This window comes from Salarias fasciatus, chromosome 6, assembly GCF_902148845.1.
Source record: "Salarias fasciatus chromosome 6, fSalaFa1.1, whole genome shotgun sequence".
Classification (NCBI taxonomy): domain Eukaryota; kingdom Metazoa; phylum Chordata; class Actinopteri; order Blenniiformes; family Blenniidae; genus Salarias; species Salarias fasciatus.
Window position 1 is genome coordinate 652,134 of NC_043750.1, and position 10,399 is coordinate 662,532.

The following is a 10,399-nucleotide window of genomic DNA, read 5'->3' on the forward strand; positions in this document are numbered from 1 at the left end:
AAGTGTTTGTGAATGAACCACCATGGTGAGTGGCACAATCCCATTTTGCGCAGAGCTCCGTCACAGAGCAGCATCTCGGTGGTGATTTGGCTGAACTTTAAAAGGCTCAAAATGTCAGGAAAAACAACAGAACTTCAGACCAAGTCAAAGATGATCCAAAAAAAGTCAAATGCAAGTTGTGTCCTTTCATATCACTCCACAAAAACATGGCTTTCCGCCTTAAACGGGTAAGTAGCCAGATCATTGGGCTATTAAAAGACGGTTCTGTTACTCAATTCTCATTTTTAATGCTGACTTTTATTTCGTTTAATTGTAATATTTTAGGTTATTATTATATAATTATTTTTATTTATCTAAAAGGCTAATTCTATTTAATTTAGTGTTTGTTTTTGCATGGATGTTGGCTGCGAAACGGACCGACACAGTGCAATTAAGCCTATTTCATTTAATTTCAGCAGATAATGTGAGAAGTTGTTTAGCCAAAAAATGTGAGCTTATCTGCAGAGATTATAGATATAAATAAATAACATGCTTTAGCCCGTTGGTTAGAAGAGGGTTTGGTTCTGCTCATTTGAACTATACTTCATTTGTTTGATGTTTAGAGTCACCGACACTTTGTTCCAGTCTGTGTTTCAGTGTGGAGGAAAAAAATAAGTGTTGTTTTACCTGCCTGCGCTGTTTTTCTTCATTGTTTTTGTTTTTTTTTTTGTTTTTGTTTTGTTTAATTGTTTTATTATTAGTGCAATCAGGGCCGACTGTAGGCATAGGCGCCCGTGAGCACCGCTCTGCACTGTGCTGCGCTCCGACCCCCCCCCCCCCCCCCCCCCCGCCCGCCCGCCCGCTCCTCCAAACAAGATGAAAGATTCGACTATCAGTCGACTATTGGCAGATTCGGACGAATCAGATTCGACTATAGAAATCCTTAGTCGGGGACACCTCTACTATTTTGTTTACAAATGTGTTTTTGTTCCTGTTATTAAATTGTCAAACTTTTAATGGAGTTGTATTTGTGTGTAAAGAAAATCTAAGTTACTCATTTAAGGTTGTTATTGAGAGTAAAACCACAGGATAAAGTGCTGAAGGAAAGACTGGCTGGAAATTTAAGTTTGTTAGAGATAACACCTGTGAAAGAACTCAGGCTAGCCACCCCCACTATTGGCTACCACAAATGCGCCACAACCATGTGATAGTCCACCTGGCAGAGACTGCTGCGAGGGAATCCACGCACTGAACCAGTGAAGCAGAGGAGACTCTTCAGGCGTGTTTGGACTGCACAGACTGGGATGTGTTCAGGACTGCTACCAACACTCTGGATGAGTTTACAGAGGCTGTGACGTCCTACATCAGCTTTAGTGAGGACAGCTGCATCCCATCATGCACCAGGGTGAGCTACAACAACAACAAACCCTGGTTTACAGTGAAACTCAGTTGGTTCACGTCAGACTAAAGAGGCAGCTTTCAGGAGTGGAGACAAGGACAGTTTCAAAGAGGCCAAGTACAAGTTCAGCAAGGAGGTGACAAGAGCTAAATGTCTGTACTCTGAGAAACTACAACAGCAGTTCTCAGCCAATAACACTGCCTCTGCTTGGAAGCGGCTCAGGCAGATCACCAACTACAAGCCCACAGCACCCAAAGCTGCAAACGACCTGCGTCTGGCCAACAGCCTGAAGTTCTACTGTAGAATTTGAAAGACAAAGGGACAGTCCTGACTCCATTCCCCACAAATCTGCTGACCAGCCACAACCCTCCATCTGCCTCCCCCGCATCACACACATATCAATGCCAGATTGATATGTCACAGTACAGACCGTGAAAGCGGGGCCTAACCATCCTTCTGACTTTTTGGGTTTTCAGCAGGAGGTGCCAGAAAAGTTACCACAGGGAGAACGGGCTTGTGACAGCCCAGCATTCATACTGACGTGGCTTTTTGTTCCTTGGATGTCGGCTCTTCCTGTCATTGTGAAGCAGAATCCACCAGGCATTGGATTGTTCACCCACTAATAGGGAACGTGAGCTGGTTTAGACCATCGTGAGACAGGTTACTTTGACCCTACTGATGATGTGTTGCTGCAATAGTAACAACTATTGCAACAACTGCGTGGAAACACGGTGAAGCACTGAGACGGCGCAGGAGCGGGAACGCTTCCTGCTCTGTACGGAGCGGCGGCACCGAGGCGGAGTGGCGGCTAACAAGTGGCGACCCGGTAGCGGTAAACTAGGAGCGGCGAGGCAGCAAGACGGCGACACGGTTCCACCGGTAGCGTACCCGGGCACCAGGGACAGAGGCGTGTGCCCGTGGTACCGGTGTGGTACAGCGAGGCCGTGCCGCCAGCCCAACATGGCCGCAGCTTTGCACCGCCGACCTCGCCTGCACCCCCTGGTCGTGAAGGCGGACAGGATCGTCACCGACCTGCGGGAGGACATCCGCCGGCTGTCAGAGGAGCTCAGGGAAAAAGACGATCTGCTGGAGCAGGCCCGGACGCTGGCCGAAGGACAATCTATGATCATCTCGTCCTTCAGGAACAGCACCGCTCCAGCTCCCTGGCTCCTCCTGCTCGACACCAGACCATCAGCGCTCCTGGGCGGAGGTGGTGGTGCGGGGCCACAAGCCTAAGCCCAACGTGGCTTCGCCCCCAGTACCCCTCTCTAACCGCTTCCATGCCCTGGCGCAGTACGACAACGACAGCCCGGCGGGTGGTGAGGGTCCGCGGCCTGCTGCGGCCGCTGCTGCCTCTGCGTCCTCTGGCGGGTCCGCCGCTCCCTGCTACAACAATGACCTGGAAGTCACGCCGCCAGACACCACCAGGCCACGTCGTCGCTCCGCCACGGCCCTGGATCACAACACCTCAGCCCCGGAGATGGATCCCTCCCCTGCAGCCCCGGAACACTCCGCCGCGGCCCTGGAGCCGGACCACTCCCCGCCGGTCCCGGAGCGGCGGCGATTGCCCCGGACCGCGGCGTCCGCTGCCCGCCTGGGGCTGATGAGGGAGGCGGTGAGGAGGCACTCCGGGAGCCACCACCGCCGCGGGGAGAACCGGGACCACCACTCCGGGGAGAACTGGAACCAAGACCAGGACCAGGACCACCGCTCCAGCAGCGAGGTTGCTGCCGGCGGCGCCGCTGCGCAGGTGGAGCGCTCCCCAGCCCCGGACACCCACGTCGTCTCCCCGCAGCCGCCCCCGCCCCTCTTCTCCCCCACGTCACTCCTGGTTGGGGACAGCAGCATCAGGAATATTCGCTTTTTTAACGCCATCACGCGGTGTGTTCCTGGTGCTACTGTCCCCACGATCCTCCACGGACTGCCGGAGCTCCTGCGGTCCCTCCCCTCCACTGTCCGCCGGGTCGTCGTCCAGGTCGGCACTAACGACACGGCCCGGCGGCAGCCAAGTCACCAAGCAGGACTTAAAAGACCTTTCTAACCTGTTGGAGAGCTGCGGGAGGTCGGTTTTTATCTCTGGACCTTTGCCGACCTTCTCCTGGGGCGCTGAACGCTTCTCCAGACTGCTCAGCCTCGACATCTGGCTCTCCAGCGCTCCTGCTCAGCCTCGACACCTGGCTCTCCAGCGCTCCTGCTCAGCCTCCAGACTGCTCAGCCTCGACACCTGGCTCTCCAGCGCTCCTGCTCAGCCTCCAGCTTTTATTTCATAGACAATTTTAATCTTTTCTGGAACCGCCAGCTTTTTATCACCAGGACGGACTTCACCCGAGCCGCTGGGCAGCTCCATTTTAGCAGGTAACATTCAGCACACAGTCCACACATCCCCCACTGACTGACTACCTGGAGGCCCCCCCATCCACCACACACCACACACACCCCTCACACACCTTCACTGCCCCCGGACATGCCACACACACCTCTCACCCACCTTCACTGCCCCCGGACACACCCCTCACACACCTTCACTGCCTCTGGACACACCACACACTGTCCACAGCGTCCCTGTCCTCTCCTCCTCCAGACACCACGTCCCCCGGACTGTTTTTAAACAACAAAAGACTCTTTTATCAGTGAAACTCCACCGAGAGCCACATCCAGCCCCCACCACCATTAATATGGCGCTGCTGAATGTGGGCTCTCTCTTAAACAAATCTTTTATTATTAATGATCTCATTTTGGACAATAACTTGGACAGTCTGCTTTTAACTGAGACACGGCGGCACTGATGCTCCTGTTCTCCTCACTGAGGCTTCCCCACCCAGTTTTAACTTTTTATTTTCAACCAGACAGGGTAAGAGGGGTGGAGGGACTGCTTCCATTTTAAAAAAATCATTTAGCGTGTGTGTGTGATGGAATGATCACTGGTCCACTTAGTTTATTCATTGTTATGTATTCAATTTCACAGTTAAAATCATCTTTACTTTTCATTTCATTCTTTCATGAGAAGTAGTGACCGGAGTGTACCAGCAGATGGCGCATTCGGTAAGTGGGTGACAGGAAGGGCGCATGCGTTGCCTCCTCAGTAATGGCTCGGACGAGCTGGAGGAAGACGTGTGTCCGTCATTACTCACCACATTTCTACTTTCCTCAGGTAAAAATGACCCATTGCAGCTGGATGTTGAAGTGATATTAATATACTGATATGCAGAAGCCCACATGAAAGTATTAGCAGTGATATGTGTTTAAAAACAATCGTTCTGATACTCTGATAAATTGCTCCTGTTAGCAGAGGTTTTGATTCCATGCCGTGACCACGTTGGCTTCTAAAGTGCCAGTATAAGGAATTGTAGTTGCACTAAGGATGTGAGTTTGCCATCTGATGCTGCTTGATCCACACATTTATGTGTATTTGACTCACAGAGCATAAGGAATGTAAATATTGATTGAGGACATGATTCTGGCTTTAATTGTGCATAATTGTTTCTTTCCTTGGATTCTGAATTTGCTGATTATTAACTGTGATTTTGTTTATGAGTTAAATATTTTGTTCCTCGTGTTTGATGAATGTAAGCTGTTTGAATTTTGCCTGCATTGTGAAATAAAGTAATGGCTCGGACGAGCTGGAGGAAGACGTGTGTCCGTCATTACTCACCACATTTCTACTTTCCTCAGCCCCCCTTATAGAGGGCTGTTACATTTGGAGGCACCGCTGGGATGACTGATGTGAGGCTGGCCCCCAAACACACTGGACGGCACCCCATGTTCATCATCCCTTCAATCTAACCCAGGTGGCAGAGACTGCAGCTACAGCAAGTGAAAAGCCAAACCACGGAGAGCGTGTATCCTGAGGTACCAAGTGTCTACCAGGGAGCAGCAGAGTCCACGGTAACAGGCAAAAACACTGTTGTAAGGCACTGCTCACCATCTACCTGTCAAAATGGAGTCTGAAGTTGAAAAGTTACAGTTCGAAATCAAAGGAAGGCTTTTCCAGCTCAGCGGGGAAAAACTGATGAAAATACATGACTTTATTGACATTCCTATAGTAGGAACAAACCGGAAAACCCTTGTGTCAAGCATCATTCAGCATGTTGAACGTGATGAACTGCGTGAACTGGAAGATGAAGGTTTGTCAGGACTACTGAACTTGATGGACATGATTAAAACAATGCAGGAAAATGGCGATAATCAAACAACAGCGACCGAGAAAGAAAACAAAGAACAACTAAAGTTAATGAAGGAAATTGAGCAGCTCAAACTCATGGTGCAGCTGAAAGAAACAGAGATGCAGGATTTAACCAATAAAAATGCCAAAAGTGCAGCTGAAACAATATCTGCTCACATGGATTTTTCACACACCAGTTACCAACCATGGCGGAAAGACCTGAAAATTGCTGGTCAGATCGGTGAACCGGGACAAAAGGATAGGCTTACCTTCCCCAGTCTTGCTCGCCAAATCGAAAACAGCATTAGCAAAGGCTACACAGAACCAGAAGTTGTGGATGCAGTTATTAGAGCAATGGTGCCTGGGCTCCAACTGCATAGTTACCTGGAACATAAAAGTGATCTGACTCTGCCCACTTTAAGAAAGATCCTTCGCTCACACTACCAAGAGAGGAGTGCAACTGACCTCTACAAACAGCTAACAACAGAAGTCCAGGGAAACAAAGAGACCCCACAGAACTGTCTAATCAGAGCAATGGATTTGAGGCAGAAAATCTTGTTTGCATCACAGGAAGCTGAATCTGGCCTTAAGTATGATCCTGCATTGGTGCAAAGCATGTTTCTGCACACTGTCCTTACAGGCCTGCGAAATGACAACATCAAAGCTGATCTCCAACCATACCTCATGAAACCAACGACCTCTGACGAGTTACTTTTGGAAAGGCTCAACATGGCATGCTCTACTGAGAAAGAAAGGCAAGAGAAAAAGAGACAGACAGTGCCACAATCCACCAGCGTCCACGCTCTTCAGACCAGTGATGTTGATGCAGGAAAAAAATGTACATCAAAATCAAATGTCACCATTCTTCCATCAGATGTGTTCTCAGATATAAAAGACATCAAAGCAGATATTGTGCAATTAAAAGATCTGAGAGCAGAAATATCGCAAATCAGAGAATCAATTCACAAATCAGAGATGGCCCAAAAATCGTATGCTCATCATAGCCAAAACAGAGACCAAATGCCCCCACTGTATGTTCAGTCACTGCTTGATGACTGGAACAGAGACAGTACACAAGCTTTTCGCCAGTTAAGTGCACCCACACAAACTTACCACAATGCTGGTGGCTCAAGGTTCATGACAGGAGCTACTCAATTTCAACAGAGGTTTGCACCACAACGATTCCCAATGCCTCGCCCCCGTCTGAGGTGCGTTGGATGTCAGCAACAAGGGGAAGAATATTGCCAGTACTGTTACAAGTGTGGGAGTAGCGAACATTTTCAAGCAGGTTGCAGAGGAGTTAGGAGACAACCCAGCAGGGATCTTCCTTTAAACGAGGATGGGTTGCCCCCCAGGGACAGGGAGTGACCGGACCTCTTAAAACGTCCCACAAATGCAATAACTGTGGAAAGAAGGAAGAAGGGCAAATGTTTCAGCAATGCTCAGTGTGTAAAAGAGCCTTTTACTGTACCAAAGAATGCCAGGTTAGTCATTGGCCAGAACACAAACCCACCTGCAACCCAAAAACCTTTCAAAAACATTCCTGTCACATTATGACTGAAAAAAAGAGGAAGGCAATGACCCAAAACCATATCACAGTGACCGAACTAGTTGGAAAAAATGCATAATTACTTGCTACCTAGGAGGGAGGAAAACTGAAGTTCTCTGGGATACTGGTTCACAGATTTCAGCCATTGATGAAGTATGGAAATTCACTCATCTTCCCACCTGTGAACTCAGAGATTATGGACCAAAATGACCCCCTTCAGATTGAGGCTGCAAATGGTACTGAGATGCCATATGTAGGATGGTTAGAGTTGTCCTTCAAGTTGGGTGTAAATGATGAGGAGTTTCAGGTCCCAGTGCTTGTCATGAAGGGCAGTCAGCAGCATCGTCCCATCATTGGCTTTAATGTGATCGAGCGTGTTGTTATGGCTAGCCTAAAAGATAAAATAAATGATACTGAAAAAGAAAACTTGATCAAAACAGTGAAAATGGCTTTTCCCAATCTAAAGAAAGAGGCAGTTAAGTCTTTCATTCAAGCAGTTAAGTGTGGAACGAACAAGTGAATATCAGGTAAAAACAGCCTGTCAGAGAATGACTGTACCTGGTCACAGTGCTGTTCAGGTGAAGTGTAGAATTCGTGCCAAACCCTTTAAAGAAGATACCACACTTGTTTTTGAACCTGACGATGATCCACAATGGCCAGAAGGGCTCCAGTTTTGTGACACCGTCATTCAGGTGAAAAAAGGAACACAGCCAAATACCTTTCTGAGTGTCCAAAATCTGACTGATCATGATATCTCATTGACGGGTAAAGTAATGATTGGTACTGCACAGCCTGTCACAACAGTGTACCCCCTCAGTACAGCTAATTACTCACCTGTTGATGTAAATAGTATTCAGACCCAACACACAAAAGAACAAAGGACTTCTACAGAACCCTGGGATCCCCCCATTGATCTCAGCCACTTAAAACACCAGAAAGGCTGGAGTGGTATGAATTGATTCCGATTCGATCCCTATTCCTTAAAGAGCTGAAGAGGGTCATCTGATCCACACCCCATGGAATGTGGTCCGATCAGTCGCTCGTTGTGATCATATTGTGTTAGCCTCTCACTCCTCTCAGCCTGCTAGCTCTCTTCATTGTTTTACAAACAACCCTATTGCGTTGAATATTCGTAGCCCCTGCGTGCAGCAGAACCAGTCTGTCGGCCAGGAAGTTTGAAGTTTCAGTTGGAAAGAATAATCACATATGTACCTTTATGTTGAGTTCAATGTAGTGAGAGACATGGAAATAAGAAAATAAAAAATACACAAAAGATAATTTGGCCTTTTTTCAAATTGTCTGTTTATTTCTGCAAACACTGTAAAACAACACACATAAAATTCACACATATTTACAAGGTTTGTGTGTTTCACATGACAACTTCAAAACTGTGCTTCAGACCTTGCACTCACACAGCACTGTGTGGTGGAAATTTCTATTGAGTGCATGCTTAACTGTTTTGCAGTGCTTAGATGTATTTGTTATAAATACCCGTAGCTCTCACACACTCAGATGTGTGGGGAACCGCGAATGCTTTGTCTAGAATTTACTTTTCCTGATAATCTTAGCGTAGCAGCTGCGGGCACTCGTGGGAGTCTTCCTGTGTCCAGCCTATGGCTGGGTGCAGTCAAGGCCCCTGGGAGTGAACGCAGCAGATAGTTATTAGAGGCTTGCACGCCCCTGCGAGGGCAGAACTCACTCTGTTACTCTGTTGACTGCGTGACTTCTCCTGCTGTACAGCATAATAAAAGATACCAAAACGAACTCACTGGCGGAAGCCCTTTATTAAATAAAATTGCCATAACAACTGCTTTTGTGCTTTTGCCACACGTAAACTTTTTGCAGTGAACATATTTACAGGGTTGTGCGGTTTGACATGACATCTTCAAAACTGTCCTTGGTCTGAGCAGACCTGGCACTCCCATGGCACTTCTTTTCTGCATTTTCCACAAGTAAACTTGTAGGAGTGGACACATTGGGCAGTTGCGGGGTTCTTATTTCACCCGTGGTGGACCTGGCATTTCCTCCTTTTACTGGGTTCATCAGTTGTGGCGGCCTGTTTTCGAAGAGCGTTCTCTTTTGCAATCTTCTTTGCCATCACGTGGGACTCAGCCAACTCACTGGCAAGCCGCATCAGGAAATCTGCTCGCCTTTCCTTCTGTCCTGTACAGGCTTGGTACAGCACATGGGCGTTGAGGGCTGCCATATCAACCATGTTATAGAACACAGTGACTGGCCATCTCCGTGTTCCTGTCCGTGCGCTGTATGCCTGCACAATCTGGTCCATGGCATCAACTCTGCATTTGGTTGCATTGTACTGGGTGATGTTGCTTGGCTTTCTGATGAGGGCTTATCCGATCTCCACGCCATGGAATGTGTGCGTGCAGCAGAACCAGTCTGTCCGCCAGGAAGTTTGAAGTTTCACTTGGAAAGAATAATCACATATGTACCTTTATGTTGAGTTCAATGTAGTGAGAGACATGAAAATAAGAAAATAAAAAATACACAAAAGAGAATTTGGCCTTTTTTCAAATTGTCTGTTTATTTCTGCAAACACTGTAAAACGACACACATAAAATTCACACATATTTACAAGGTTTGTGTGTTTCACATGACAACTTCAAAACTGTGCTTCAGACCTTGCACTCACACAGCACTGTGTGGTGGAAATTTCTATTGAGTGCATGCTTAACTGTTTTGCAGTGCTTAGATGTATTTGTTATAAATACCCGTAGCTCTCACACACTCAGATGTGTGGGGAACCGCGAATGCTTTGTCTAGAATTTACTTTTCCTGATAATCTTAGCGTAGCAGCTGCGGGCACTCGTGGGAGTCTTCCTGTGTCCAGCCTATGACTGCGTGCAGTCAAGGCCCCTGGGAGTGAACGCAGCAGATAGTTATTAGAGGCGTGCACGCCCCTGCGAGGGCAGAACTCACTCTGTTACTCTGTTGACTGCGTGACTTCTCCTGCTGTACAGCATAATAAAAGATACCAAAACGAACTCACCGGCGGAAGCCCTTTATTAAATAAAATTGCCATAACAGTTGGCGTCACGAACAGGATCCTACGAGTGGAATCCGGCGGAGGACAGAGACCTGGTGATTGGCCATCCTGCGGACAAATTGCTGCAGCCCCGCCGCCATTGACGGACTCTATGGGGACTGGGTCTGAGCCTACCGTCCGGACCACCGCTAGGATCCACGAACTGGTTTCCCTCCTTTTCGGGGAAACTCCTACAAGCACCCGGTGAGTTCTTTCCATATTGGACTGGTTGGAGGGCGAGTGACTGGGTCACTATAATACACAGCA